General features: G+C 37.4%; 1 protein-coding gene and 1 pseudogene across 3 annotated transcripts in view; both read left to right on the forward strand.

Moving 5' to 3' along the window:
* The first annotated feature begins 5,690 nt into the window (after positions 1 to 5,690).
* On the forward strand, positions 5,691 to 6,900 carry LOC107678531 (probable G-protein coupled receptor 151 protein; annotated as a pseudogene).
* Positions 6,901 to 11,230: 4,330 nt separating this feature from the next.
* LOC107678546 (mitochondrial antiviral-signaling protein-like) overlaps positions 11,231 to 15,304 on the forward strand; it is a 25,969-nt gene continuing 21,895 nt past the window's right edge. For 2 of the 3 annotated variants that reach the window (XR_001632947.1, XM_016473840.1), the window contains exons 1-2: positions 11,231 to 11,546; positions 14,053 to 14,118. The gene's annotated coding sequence lies outside the window, so the exon portion shown is untranslated. Of the gene's footprint in view, positions 11,547 to 13,845; positions 13,921 to 14,052; positions 14,119 to 15,304 lie in introns of all 3 variants that reach the window. The other variant, XM_016473841.1, reaches the window with a different exon arrangement.

A 15,304-nucleotide genomic window follows, 5' to 3' on the forward strand; every position in this document is an offset into this window, starting at 1 on the left:
TTAGGTGTGTCATTTGTTTATTTGTTTAGTGGCAGGCCATCATCTCTGTGAGCCCCCACACTGTGTCAAAGCTCTCTGTGCATTAATCAAAAGGATTTTAGTTCATTTATGAACATGCTTGTCTGGCACCACAGTTTTAAACTCTGCTGTCTTAATCGGAATCAATTGTGTGTCTGCCATTGTTTTGGTCTTTGCCCTTGACTGCTGATTGACTTATGCTGAAACAAGTCAGTAGTTATGCATCTACTAGCGGTTTGGAAGGCAATCATCATTATCTACCCACGGCCTTCGATTTTTTTACTGAGCATAATCTGATGACCACAGAGAAAATGTTACTGTTATTAAGACAGTCTTTTTGTAATTATAATCAAAAATGTACATTCATTAAACAAAAACGGGCTTTTATGTAGTAGTACTATAATATATATTGTGGACAATATATTGGATAAAATATCTCACAGTTATAAAGATGAAAATCATAGTTAGTTTCATTTTAGCACAATGAAGTGACCATAGAGGTAAATTCTAAATTGTTTCACTACTTTGGTTTAAGTGGATTTTGATATGTTGCAGGGATGTAATTTGCAACATGAAACACTGACAATTTATTAAGAAATATTCTATGTGCTTTTTCCATTGATTCTCTAATCAAAATATTTTCTTGGAAATTTTATTTTAATTGGTAATTATTTTATAGTTTTTTTTTCCTGTGTGCTTTATTTACCTGTCCATCTTAGAATTGTAAAGTCATTTTAACGAACAAAAGTTAATTCCTCAGCAATTCCTTTCAGAAGTGAGCATGTCCTATTCACTCTGAAGGCCAGAGCCCTTGAAGTGGGAACTCTGAACAGAGCAGGGCAATTGTGACTCATAATGTAGATGTTTTTGGAATACACTTGTCATTCTGGAATGACCCTTCTAGTGGTGTCCCCTTCCCAAATTTGAAACATCACTTGGAATTTGTCCAGGCCTTAATGACACTATCCTCCAGGAAGTGTCATTTCTGTTGGGAAATCTACAGGACCAACACAAGCAAGTGTTGTGCAGTTTGTGGTGCTTTAAGTTGGTTTGCCTCACTCCAAAACATTCCTTCCCTTTATAATAATCACACAGAATTCTAAGTTGACACCCTGTAAACCCATAAAATAACTGACAATCATGATGGCAAACTTAAGATCTACATTTCCATCCTTTTAGGTTCCACCCTGTTTGGCACCCTGTTCATTTTCTTGCCTGAGCTTTAGCATATTTCTGAAAGTCAGGTGTGAGGGTGCTACTGAAGGGAAAGGGGAAATATCAGAATAAATAGTTAAGCTTAGTTACCACATATGGTGGCAATGGTTCACAGAAAAGCCTAGGTTTTTATAGGGGACGTGCAAAGCAACAATCACTGAATATTCAAAGAGTTTCAGGAAACGCTTGCAGAGCGCTTAAGGGCAGAAAGCAACAGGAGAGGATTAACACAAAGGAGCGCAGGAAATGACATTTAACTTGTTAATATTTCTAGCTTTAGATTAATGATAAATTGTCTATTATTTTTCCGTAAAAGAAAGAGATCAAACGGGTGTTTGGCCGAGGGCCCGAGCGCCGTTCGGATGCAAAGTGACAGCCAATTAATGAGCCCTGAGTTCAGCTAACGACGCCGTGCCTTTCAGCGTCAAGTTTCGGGTAATGACTTTCCAATGAATATACTGATTGAAATGTAACTTGCCTGGCCTCGGGCGAGCAACTAGAAATGGCCAGAATAGAGGCAATCAGAAGATGGTTGAAGACAAAGAATATAGCCTGCTCCCCTCCTTACAAATCAGTTCATCTCTATATAGCCGATGTTGTGAATCTACGTGAGGAGATATGCATATATTGATGAAAAAAAATATTACGCCATAGACTGCTTCCAGCAAACATGCATTAGCATATTCATAGTAAATATGCAGGCTATTTACGATAATAAGGTCGGATTATTCAATTCAATGAATGTTAAATAGATGAGCAAATGGTGTATGCGTTATCTACAATGACTTCTATTTATTCTTCATCTCTTCCCAATTGAACTCTTCATTTCATTTAACTTTTCTCCTTTTTTAATTTCAGTAGATTTTTTTTTTTAAGTCTAGGCCTACCTAACGTTATTTGTGGGAGAAATGCCGCCCTGCGGCCAGCGCGCGGGATAAGCGCTTTTTATTATACGCCATACAGATAACAGAGGAGATTCGCGCGCGGATGCTATGCATAAAAGTATATGCGCGTGAATTAAGATAAAAAAAAAAAAGATATTTCCGCGCGTATGGCGTCCCACTTTCTACACTTACTCTGCGAGTGTGTAAAGTTTTTAAAGCAGGGGTGTTAAACTCAGCTCCTGGATGGTCTGCAGTCCTGCAGAATTTGGCTTCAACCATAAATCTGCCAATCGAACCGCTCTGAATTGCTTGAAAAATATGTGGCAGGTGTATTGGACCAAGGTTGGAAGAAAATGTGTGGCCGTCCAGGAGCTGAGTTTGAGTTATTTTCTTTTTTTTTTAAGTGTTTTTAAGTAACTTCAAGTGTTTTCTTGCTAAAGGTGGAGAATGTGGCTAGGATATGAAAAACGCCGTGAGCTTAGGTACTACTGGACAGAATATTATTGTTCCAAGAACAAATTCTCTTATGTGTGAAACAACTTGACTCATAGAGTCATCATATTAACATTAAAAAGCTAGGGATCTCTGTCAGAAGACGATGACCCCTTCGTTTTAGCTATCCAACATAATTTCACAACAAGCATTATTAAAATATTAAGGTGTATAGTGTCTCTAATGTAATTATATTACGTTGTATTATAGTAATAAGTATTTTCATTTTTAATGGACATTTATGGTATTTAGCTTTATGGACTTTGCTGCCCTCTTTCGGATAAACATATGTATTACATATCTACTTTTCACAAGTAGAATAGGCCTAGTACTCATTCAAACCATGGACAATTTTGTGTCATTTAACTTGTATTGGTATTCAGTTTGTGTAATTTGATAGCTATTGAATTGTTGCAAACTGTTACGTAATTACATAGAAAATCATTTTCAAATTGCATAAGAAATTGTGCAGATTCACATAATCTAAAAGGACTTGATGTACAGTATATTTTTTTATTATTTAGAGAAAATAATTAAACATTTAATAAAAACATAGACATTGAAAACATTATCAAATCTAACATGTTAAATAATTAGAAAATAATAATAATAATAATAATAATACTTAACAGTTTGAATTGTTTAGCTATATGTAATTAGTGATTCTATTCGACAATACAAATAAAACCTAAAATGGTAATACTAACTATATTATATTCTAAAGCAAAGTTAAGCTGCATGGGGTCATTCGTTTTTGCATGACACTCCACATTTATTTTATGCAAACCCTGAACCATTTTAGTTATTGTAAACATTAATTCAAGTTTGGGATGGTAGCATTCTGTTGCAAACGTTGGAGGTTCAGTCCCTGGTTATAGATCGCCTGTTAACGCAAGACAAGTGAGAAAATTGCCAGTAAAAACAGTTAATCAAGCGTAGCGTTAGTTCTGGCAGGTCACGTTAGTCAAGCTCGCATCAGCTGACTCTCAGCTGATCCCCATCTACCTATGGGAATACGACACCTATCTAAGCATTCATATATAAGGTCCCTCAGTATTATCAGCAGTTTTCGCATTGCTCAATAGCTAATTACCCTCCTCCATCCCCAACTCCTCCTCTGTCAGTCGGGATTCAGCCTTCTGATTCTCCTTTGAATCAGACTAATTCTAAAATGTGTACATAAAATGATTGAACTTTAACAATATCTGCAATACATTTATGTTAGTTCTGTTCTGTTTACCCTGGGGGGTTATTGCTGCTCTCCCTGCTCTCATCCATGCTAGGTTGCATGGAAGCGCAGGGAGTTCTTGCCCAGAACAGAACCATACCGCCAATCCAAACTGTATGCTAATTGTCAATCATCTTTGACGATAGTGGTCCTGACAGAAATATAATAATGCTCCATGGGAAGTACTCACTTCAAATTTTACATTGGAAAGAAAGTTTATTTAAGCCCTGCAATGGACTGGCCATCCATGCAGGGATAGATTCCAACATCCCTGTGACCCTGCATAACTGTTGAGATGGATGAATGGATGGATGGAAGGATGGTTTGTTTATCTGTATGTTTGTCTCAGTCTGAGATCATATTTTGATGTTTTCCAAATGAATAAGAAAATTCTCACTGATTTCCTGCTGAGATTTCACTCCATCGAATATTCTGCCCTGATTTTTCACATTGTTTATGTCAAAGAATATTATTAAGAGATTTCTAACGACCCAGGGGCATGCAATACATGTGTCTAAAAGCACTGGCTGACAGCAGAGAGAGAAAAAAAGATTGTGTGTTAATACCACATCTTCTATAAAAGTTGATCCCTCAAGTAAAAACATTACTTTCACCGTCCGGGAAATTCTTCAAGAGAAATAAAAATAACCTTCTCGGTTGTCCTGTGCACATTAAGCAAACTTTTTTTTTTTTTTGCTCTCTTTTTGTTGTTAGAATTTGCAAGAGCAAAGCCAAGGGCACTGTGTCACAACAAGAAGAAAGCACATATACATACTGGCCCAGAAATGTAAAAGCAGGTCTACATCTGAGAGAGTGGCTGCAGGGCCTCTAAGCCACAAGATGCCTGAATACAGACAGAATAAACAAATGAATGTACTAATAAAATAAACATATACGTGTACTAACAAGGCAATTTTCGCTAAAAGAAGAGGTTACATTTTTTTTCTTTAAATTAAAATATGGTTTTAAGTTTCCCCTAACTCAACAGTATAAATATTTATTAATAATAATGAATGAATATAATTAATCAATTTATTAACAATTCTTTAAAGGAATAGTTCACCCAAAAATTTGCTGAACATTTACTCATCCTCACGCCATCCAAGATGTAGATGGGTTTGTTTCTTCATTGGAACAGATTTGAAGAAATTTAGCATTACATCAGTTGCTCACTCCAGTCCATCAGTTAAAGTCTTGTGAACCAACAAGCTGCATATCTGCAAGAAACATCATCAAGATGTTTTTAACTTAAAACTGTTCTTATTCTTACTCTTAAAATAAGAGTCTTTTATCCATAATGTTGCTTCCTCCAGATGTTTGGACTCTCATTGTAATGGCACGCATTCACTGCTGATCCATTGGTGAGCAAATGATGTAATGCTACATTTCTCCAATCTTTTCCTCAAGAAACAAACTCATATCTTGAATGGCCTTAAGCTACATTTTAGCAAATTATCATTTTGGGGTGATCTGTAAGTGGTGAAGTAAACAATGAGACAAATGTTTGGATAATTATCTGAAAGGTTATCTCACATATTTTGTATTTATGATTAATGTCACCATTTGCACTATAACACAATCCACAATTTTTTTTTCCCAACTGTAGTTGTTGCTTATGTTAACTTCGTTCAAGCGGTGCTGTGGAGAAAAGGGAGAACGCCATATGCTTCAGTCCCACAATAGACAAATCTGGGTTTGTGTTTCCCTTCAGCTACAATGACGTTGATGCTTGACGACACTGAATGGCATCTCTTAAAAATATCTGCAATCAAGCGCGTGTAAGGGAATTCAGTACAGCAAAGTGCATCCACATCAGAGTAGTTCCTACTGGATTGCGCCTCATGGAGTTTGACATGGCAATGAACAGCACATTTGTGAGTTTTGACGGTGGCATGCAACAGTTAGAAGGTGAAGATACTAGACTAATCGTGCCGGCTATTCTCAGCACAATCAGTGGGCTTGGGATCGGTGGGAATGTTTTGGTGCTTGTGGTACTAATCTACGTTTTCGCCAGCCAGAGCGCATCCGAGGCATACGTGATGCTCGCCAACTTGAGTGCAACTGACTTGATGATACTCTCTGTGTGCGCTCCGGCGCGCACGGTCACATACTACAAGCGCACCTGGACACTCGGACTACTGGCTTGCAGAACTACAGAGTGGATTCAGCACAGCTGTCTGGCGGTAAAAGCATTTACACTGTTAGCTACGAGTCAAGCATGGCATAACTTTTCCAGTCATCCCGAGGAGCAGTCAAATTTCCGTCAAAAGAACGTTGTGATAACCTTAATGATCATATGGATGGTTGCGCTCGTGTTTCCAGTTCCTGATATCGTTTTTTTCCAGGTTAAAAGAAGAGGGAAATATCAGTCTGTGTGTGTCCGAATTAACATCTCACTCACAAGATGCAATGCGAGTATTCAGTAAGATGCTACCATTGGGCATCTACGTTCTTCCCATCATCCTCTCTGCCGTGTGCCACATCAGGACCATCTTCCTCATCAAACCGAGTTCCCACGAGGAGTCTTTTCTTGCACGTCAGTATGAGAATTCTTTGATGTATTTAAGCATCATCACCGTGAACACGCTGATGATGCTTCCCGAATGGGCCTCTTGGGTGTGGATGCGCCATAGTTCTGGCGAAAGCTGCAAACCTCCAGTCGGTTTGCTGATTTTCGCTCAGGTGTGCATTTACTTGAGCAGCGCGTTCTTTCCCGCCATTCTTCTCACCATGCATGTACCCCTCAGGGAAAGTCTTAGCAATCTGTGTTCACTGTTGGCTTGTCGACGTGATAAACACAGACTAAAACTCGAGGGGAATGGAAATGAGATGCACGCAGTGGTTATGAAGGTATTGGATGAGCGAGGATGTGTGACCATAATAGAGAGACATTCAGATGCATCCTGTCGAACTCTCCCAGATCTCGAGCACTTTTGGAGCGAACGGCGAAACACTACAGTCGCAGAGGATATTGACCCGTTACCATGGGAACGAATGAATCAAAGCAACATTGAACTCTAACCTTTGACCTCTGTTATACCCGTGCTGGGAAATCCAGTTTAAGATGGTAGCTGTGTTTTGGAGAATGATAGCTGAATCTAGCTTGTCTAAGCTGGTAAACCACCAACAAACCAGCTGCCAGCTGGTCATGCCATCTTAAGGTGGTCAAGCTTGTTTTTGGAACACGGTAGCTGGTTGCTCATGAATAATATAATTCTTTATAAAACGTGACAGAGGTCTACTAATATTTTGTACATCTGACACCCCAGATAATAAACTGTGCAGTCATGTATTGACTAAATGTATGTATTGACTATGAAAACCTTTTCTGATTGCCCTGCATAGTTCCACGGGGCCAAAAAGGTTACATTTCTTTTTTTATGGAGTAAATAATCTTATTGTCACTAGTCTGCTTCTGTTTTGTCTGTTGTATATTTAATTAATGTATGTTCTGACTCGGAATCTGTTTCACTATGAAATGTTTCAAATATATGTAAACAATAAAAATATGCTTTAAAATGTGTATTGTTTAATCCCTTTGTTGGTTGATTTCAAATGCAACCTAGAATGTAGGTGCAAACGTTATTTGTTAAAAAATGTGTCATAGAGATATGCTTGCATGCATTGCATTCTTTTCACTATATACACATTATATATGTCTTTTTTTGTATGTGATATCAAAAGATTAGAAATTGCAGGGAAAGGACCATGGCCCACAAAAACCATGTGAGCATGATATATTGTCGGTCAAGAGCTCACAGTGGATGCTTTTTAAGCGTAGGCTCTATTAGTGCCGAATGAATGATTAGCTTTAGGTGCTTTTAAAAGATCAGTTTTTTTTTTCAACTAAAAGCTTCCTTGGTTACTACAAAATACACTCTGACATTTAACATTCCAGGGTGAACATACTGTGACGCAATATATAGGCCAGCAATTAATAATCTCCACAAATGTGATTGGAAAACACAAGCAAATGCATATGTACATTTTTACTTTGGAGCTCATCAATTAGGGTCGACATAAACTAAGCTAAACTTACTTTGTACCACTAATCTATTACTTAGCAGCTTGACATTATGTCTCTATGACATAAGGACATGCCACTAATCCAGTACATTCACAATGTTTTTGCCAAAAGTATTTTTGAATAAACTATTTATACACTCAATATTAAGTATTTACTTTAGACTCAGAGAGTATGAAAATGGATGGTTTAAAAAGTACAGTTCTGTATTTACTATATAAAGTGTGGTGTGCATTGCATTGATTGTTTGAGCTAAACATAAGGCCAGTGAATTATCATGCACAGTATTCTACCTTCAGTGGCCCATATACAAACAAATACAAGAGGTTGGCTGTAGCCTTAGGAGATATGCTCACATTATGTATTTTCTATAGTATAATAGCCATTACCAGGGAAGACAGTGAAAGATGCAGTCAGCCTGTGAATTCAGGTGGATAGAGAGGATGGTGAAGGAAAAAAAAATATGAGAGTACAGCTCCACTCTGTACATACAGGGCCATCTACTGGCCATTTGGAGAAATATTCACTGTGGTGACTTCGTGAATTGGCCATTGATACATATACATGAGAGTATTTGCATATAGCCAAGGACCAACCCTTTATTCAATAAAAATATACAAATGTATTTTTATTACTCTATTTTTACTTTGCTGCACCTCTTTCTCTTTTTTGCTTTAGTTGACATGACAAAATATCTAAATTTTCTTGTCTTCTAGGGCTACTCAATTTTAGAAAGCTCAGGGGGCACAAAACAGTAACCCTCAATATAGCATCAGGGGCAGCACAGAAAATGTTATAATAGTTAGGGGAGAGCGGGGTGAGTTGAGACAGTTTTTACTTACGCCGTGTTTAAAGTGAGCACATGACAGTAATGGGTCCAACTTAAATATGTACATAAATTTCAGGATGTGGTGCATCCTTGGGAATAATCACTTTGAGTCCCTTGGCTCAACTAGTCCCCAGTGTGGGGTAAATTGAGCCTAGGGAGAGGGTAAGTTGAGGCACATTAAACTGTGCCACTGATTATGCTGAAGTAAAACTGAACATTTTCACCTCATGCTATATCAAAGGAAGATGAATTCAATAAAAATTACTTAAAATCTATGTGTGAGCCTTGTGATGGACTGGCCGTTCATCCAGGGAGTTTCCTCACCTGTGGCTCAAGACACTGGGTTAGGATCCAGCTCCCCACGACCCTAATAAGGACATATAGGTTTGGATAATAGAATGGATGGATGGATGGATGACTTCTTAAAAGTTTTATTTAAAGATACAGTTCACAACTCTGAAGGTGTTTTTTCAATTATTTAAAAATTTCACACAAAAAAGTTCAAATTGAAGAATTGAAAAAAAAAAAAAAACCTGCAACTGATATTAGAGAAATGGGCTAATACTACTCAACATCCCACTTATAAATGTTGCAGGGAAATACAATTTCCCCTTTCCCCAGCACCTTTGGCTTAAATTACCCCACTCCTACCATTTTAACAAACTTGTATCATCCAGCAGTTTAGAGCTAACATTATAGCCTCATATTATAACCTCCTAAAGCACAAACACTTGTGATATTTTTTTCAGATTTGTCTGTAATTGTTACAGACAAAGAAGCATGAGTCCAAACAACACACAAGAAGTCCTTGAACATACAAAAATCACTTTGAACAGCAAAAAACATTATTTTGAAACTAAATGTAGTTACCAAGTACCATGGGCCCCTCTCAATCACATGCAGGGTGAGTAAAATGCTTAAATCTTCAAATTTGTGTGGTATCACCAATTTTGTTTCAAGTTGTCTGGAACCAAGGGGTGGCTCACGCAGGCTCAAATCACCCCGCTCTCCCCTATTTTATATTAATAAGGCGAATATGTGTTGCTAAATATGCTGTTAGTTTAACACAATGACATCTTAAACAAGAATAAAACGAAACACATTTGCTGGAAATATGTCCAATATATTAATAGTGTAGACGGTTCAAAGCTTTTACTTTTCCAGATGATACTGTAAAGCTTGTACTTTTCCTCTCTTTAGGATTTTGTTTAGGTTAGTAACGCAAATCCTAAAGAATAAACATGTGGGAGTAGACATCACTTCTTTCTGTCGTTACTGCAGATGTGCAAATATATAATGCGCATGTCTGAGAACGCGCGTCTGCGCAGTGCACACTGTTCAACGCACTTATCTAACTCTACTTTACAGCAAATTTGAAAATTAATTCCCTAATTATTGTTGAAATCGAACACATTAGTTGCACACACTTTACATGTATATTTTTGATGGTGGGCAACATCACCCGGGCCACAAAAACGGCGGCTCATAAAATGAACTTAAGTAGCCTATGACACGTTCAGTCTGTAGCATATCTCTCCTCTCCCTCCCTCAGAGTTGATCAGTTTTCAGTTGCGTCTTTATCGGCTTTTACAACTGCCACACCTTTAACAGCTGTATAATTTAATTAGGTAACCATATATTTCAATGTCTACCTGACCTGGAATAATTTTAGTCTACTTTCGACATCACAGTTTGTCCCCTCCGAACGCTGCACCTGCCAACAAAATGATACAAATAATAATGGTTATGATTTTTAAACTTGTCCTTGCAAGACAATACGATTCCAAAATCATTTTTGCAAAACGGAAATATTAATATTTAGTGGCGTAATATTGCAACAAGTTGATACACAGTTCCAAGATCCAATGAAAAAGACAAACGGCGTGTGACGATGACAGGGATCCAGCCACCAGTCATCTAGAGAAGATTTAATGAATGAAATTTGAATGTTAATATGGCGAATTCAAAGGAAAGGAATTTTAATAGGATTTTGTTGGGTTCCAGCCCATATAGGGGTAGTTGGGAATGAAATAAGTGATCAACTGGCTAAAAATGCTTTTAAAACAAAAGGAAATTGATATCAATGTTCCATTAGGTAAAGGGGAAGTATTACTAAGAGGAATGTTACAAGAGAATGGCAAGAAGTGTGGAATTTAGATTATAAGGGAAGACATTTATATTAAATCAAAAAGCAGGTAAATACTAAAATGATTGTAAGAGGAAGGAATAGGAAGGAAGAGGGGATAATAGCTAGATTAAGACTGGGTCATTCAGGGCTGAATGGTTCATTGTTTTAATTGGTGTACATGTTAACGGCTTATGTGAATTTTGTGGTGAGAAAGAAACAATTGAGCATGCAATATATGAATGTATAAAGTATAGTGAGGATAGGAAGGAACTAATAGCATATCTAAAGGATAAAGGTAAGAAGAATAAGATGTGGGGTATTTATTGGGATATGAATTTAATAGTGATGGAACAGGATATAGGATTTTATTTAATTTTTTATATAGTACAGGACTAGATAAAAGAATATAATATAAAAGATGTTCTGTTTCGGTTTGGAGTCTAAGGGGTTCAGTGTGGAGGACGGAGGAGCTGAACACGCAGCGCCAACCGATACCTGGACTCTTGATGGCTTCAGAGTTGAGACAGAACAACTAATATAATAAAAGAAAATCCTGATTGCATAATAGCACAGTAGGTGGCGATATGCGCAAAGATTGCAACTCGCCATAAAACCAAGAAGAAGAAGATGACAGGGGTGGGCTGTGCTTTAAACGCTGAACGGAAGACGTGCAAACTTGGTGGTTCAGCCTGCGAAGGGCCTCACAGACTGACCTTCGTCTAAAAAGGGTAGGTTCAAATACACTTCACATTTCTACAGTGGTAGTTGTTTTGTGCGCAAATTATACTGTACTTGCGTTTCGTGTATTAATGTCTTTCTTGCATAAAGCTGTCTCTTGTAAATCCGTGTTACATAAACTCAAATGTTAATAAGTTAAGATTCGTATGTTTCTGACTCCCGCGACTTGTTTTTCCCTGGCAACTCGACTTAAAAAGCATGTTCAAATAGGCTATTGGTTATAATATTTCGCTGGACTCTTCGTAATCACTTCTGCATGGGATTCAAAAGTTGCTCTTTGACGTTAATCTTAATCATTTCCGTCATGCACAATGTATAACATACTTTAAAGTATGTATGCTGTATATCAAGAAAGTTAGGTGCTTCCTGGTCAAACTGAAGTAGGCTACTACTTGACAATGTTTCTTCAAGGTTTTACATGGAAATGGTGCGGTCGTTTAGAGGACATTCCACATGAGAGCAGGTTTGCCAGTTTCCTTGAACATAAGCCAGTTACACAGTCTGTCATTGTGACCTCAACCTCGTTCTTTAAACCCTATAATAATTTATTAGAAACTGTGAATAGTCTTGGACTTGGCTGGCTGCACATTAGCTCTGAGGAAGGACAGCACCTGCCTACCTGTCTAGTTTAGGAGAGTAAATGGACCCTTATGTCTGTTATCATTCAAGATGACATATAATAATAACTCTGTTCCAGTTAAACTATTTCATGTTTGACCTTTAAGGGACGTGAACTATGGATTAACCTGCCAGTGCCTTGGTTCAGAAGAGCAGTACTATCATTGAATCTGACAACAGATTATAATTGCTGAGCTGTTTAAGTGCAAACAGACCAGGATTCATACTAAAAACACAGTCTCTGATGATTTGTTTCCAATACACAGCAATTGTCTTCATGGGTCCTGCTTTTCACTATGAGAAAGATTGAAATGTGCTGCGATTTGTTAATGCTTTACGCATGTAGCTATGTGACACAGATGCAGATGATGTTTCTGTGACTGTCTGCTTTGGCAATTCCTAACTCAATATTGTATATTCAATATTGTATGAAGAGTTTCGATTCGGCACTTTTTGAATCAAATGTATATTGTTTTTAGCTTATGATGTTCATTATACAATGTATATACGGTTAGAAAGTGTTAATAAACATTAAAAGTACTATTATACTGTATAGTTTTTCTCTACTACTTTTCTACTATTATTCTAAAACATGGCATTTTACAGTTTTGTATATTTCCGTCCTTCTGGGAACAGCAGATATGTGTAACTGAACATTTTGAGGGAAAAAGGAGCAATGGTTGCAGAACAGCAGTAGTTTTCTGCTTTGATATTTGGAGCTCATTCATTTTTCAACCAGCAGGGTAATGTCCAGTTTACATAAATTTTGTATTCCCTAGCATACAGAAATACTAAAGTATTCACCCATGTCAGAATAACTTTGTTACAGCCATGACATGTTGTGTTAGATAATAGGCTTAGACCATTTTAGTTGCGAATTATTTAAATGTGCTAAAAGGTTTTGTAAATATGGTTAATTCTTAATTATTATAAAGCTGAATTAATTTATATGTTGCACAAGTTGATACACAAATATCGAAATCAGGTTGAGGAATCACCCCAGAAACCACACAAAACAAGGGTTGCGATCTAGGTAAACTTTGGTTCATTCATTCACAAATGTTTAAGACTAATGAAAATAATTTACAGATATAGGCCTACATGTACTCAGAAGCTTAGCATACATATTAAGTGAATAATATCATATGTGTCTGCAGGAAGTGCAGCTCTGATCTGTCTGTCACCAAAAGAAAAATGTATGTCCTAATTACATTATTTATTTTAGAAATATATTTAACAAGACCTTACAATCAAGAACGATTACATTATACAGTCATTAACACATTAGCCAAACCAAAAATGGACAGAGCTCTGACATATAATGAACAATGTAGTACTCCTGTGAGTTTGGGAAAGAATTAGAATCATTAGAAAGAACAGCAATGCATTTGATATAACTGGTGTGACAAATGTTTTTAAAATGTAGAGTGGATATGAGGAATGCCCATTCAGGGACATCTCCTGTACTGATGAGTCAATGTTGCAAAGATGATGCAAAATCTGCTTTATGTTCCTCATATCCAATCTACATTTTACAAACATTTGTCACACCAGTTATGTAAAATGCATTTCTGTTTTATCTGTTGTTTGAAACTCTTTTCTAATGAAGGCCAAATGGAAACTTAAGGATTTCCTTAAAATTCTCATGCATACATCAGTTTTCACTTTCAGGTGAAAGCTTCCCTTATCCAGACATGCTGAAACAGGATGGATTATATGAGATGATGCAATCATATTTCTAGAGTTGTCAGTAGACTGCACTCTGCCTAGCTGATTATTTAACAATTTAATTCACACTTTTAATGATAACCTTCACATTAAACTGTTCAGATTAAACTTTAAGGCTTTCATAAAAATTTTCTCTCATTCTTTTCCCAGGTCTGATTTGGAGTCCAGATTCAGGAACACAAAGAAGAAGCTGTTGGGTTCTACTGTTTAAAGCAGGTACCAATATTCATTTTGAAGTATGTGATTTTATTTAGTGCAGGGGTGTCCAATCCTGCTCCTAGAGGGCCACTGTTCTGCAGAGTTTAGCTCCAACCCCAACTGACCTATTGGTAAGCCCCTCTCCTCGAATGCAGATGAGCCAATGGCAGTTGAGTATCAGCTACACAGGGAACTCAGACATTAATTTTATTCTGTTTAAAGCAGGTACCAATATTCATTTTGAAGTATGTGATTTTTAGTGCAGGGGTGTCCAATCCTGCTCCTGGAGGGCCACTGTTCTGCAGAGTTTAGCTCCAACCCCAACTGACCTATTGGTAAGCCCCTCTCCTCGAATGCAGATGAGCCAATGGCAGTTGAGTATCAGCTACACAGGGAACTCAGACATTAATTTTATTCCATTTCCTAAACCCAAACAAGAAAGAGCAAAATGTCCCTAAGCATTCAACCCCAATCCCAATGAAGACGAAAATGTTCATTTTCTGGTTGTCATACTCTTATTAAGTTACAATTTTCATCTTCTCAAGCAGAACACTAATGTCATCTTGTGCTTCAGCAAGGTATCTCTGGCTAAAACTAGCTAAAGTGAGTCCATGCTAACGTACAAAACTAAATAATTAACTGTTCTCACGTCATGTACAGTGTAGGTCAAAAACACATAAATGAAGGTCTACATTTAAGTGCCTCTCCTTAAACTGGTTAATGTAAATTAATTTAATCTTACCCTGCAGTACATGAATCCTGGATGTTGTCATCTGCGATTGTGAAGACCTTAATGAGGCTTCTCCCGCTTGCATTGTGATCTGTAAACCCTCGCTTCCAAATTAATCTTGTTACCCACCATATTTATTTTAAAATGTTTTATATACCCCTCCATGGCATATTTAAGTCACACTTGAATGGTGGTCCTTCTGTGTCCAAAATTTATCAAAAACATCGTTTCGATGTCATTTTCATTTAATCTTTCCTATAACGCCTGACAAAGTAGCGTTTATGAGCGGAGCAGCCGTTACGGGGAAACCGCTATTTCTGCCGCTCCTAAAGCACCTCCTGCTGGCAGAGAATGAATGTGCATTTTCAATAAGCCCGTTTGCTGTTTTATATTTACATTATATACATATATATTTCCCCCCGGGGGAAGTGCCGCCACACATAGAGTGTAAGGCTGTGGAAAACACTGCTAATG

Source organism: Sinocyclocheilus anshuiensis, unplaced genomic scaffold, assembly GCF_001515605.1.
Source record: "Sinocyclocheilus anshuiensis isolate Anshui unplaced genomic scaffold, SAMN03320099.WGS_v1.1 scaffold536, whole genome shotgun sequence".
Lineage (NCBI taxonomy): Eukaryota > Metazoa > Chordata > Actinopteri > Cypriniformes > Cyprinidae > Sinocyclocheilus > Sinocyclocheilus anshuiensis.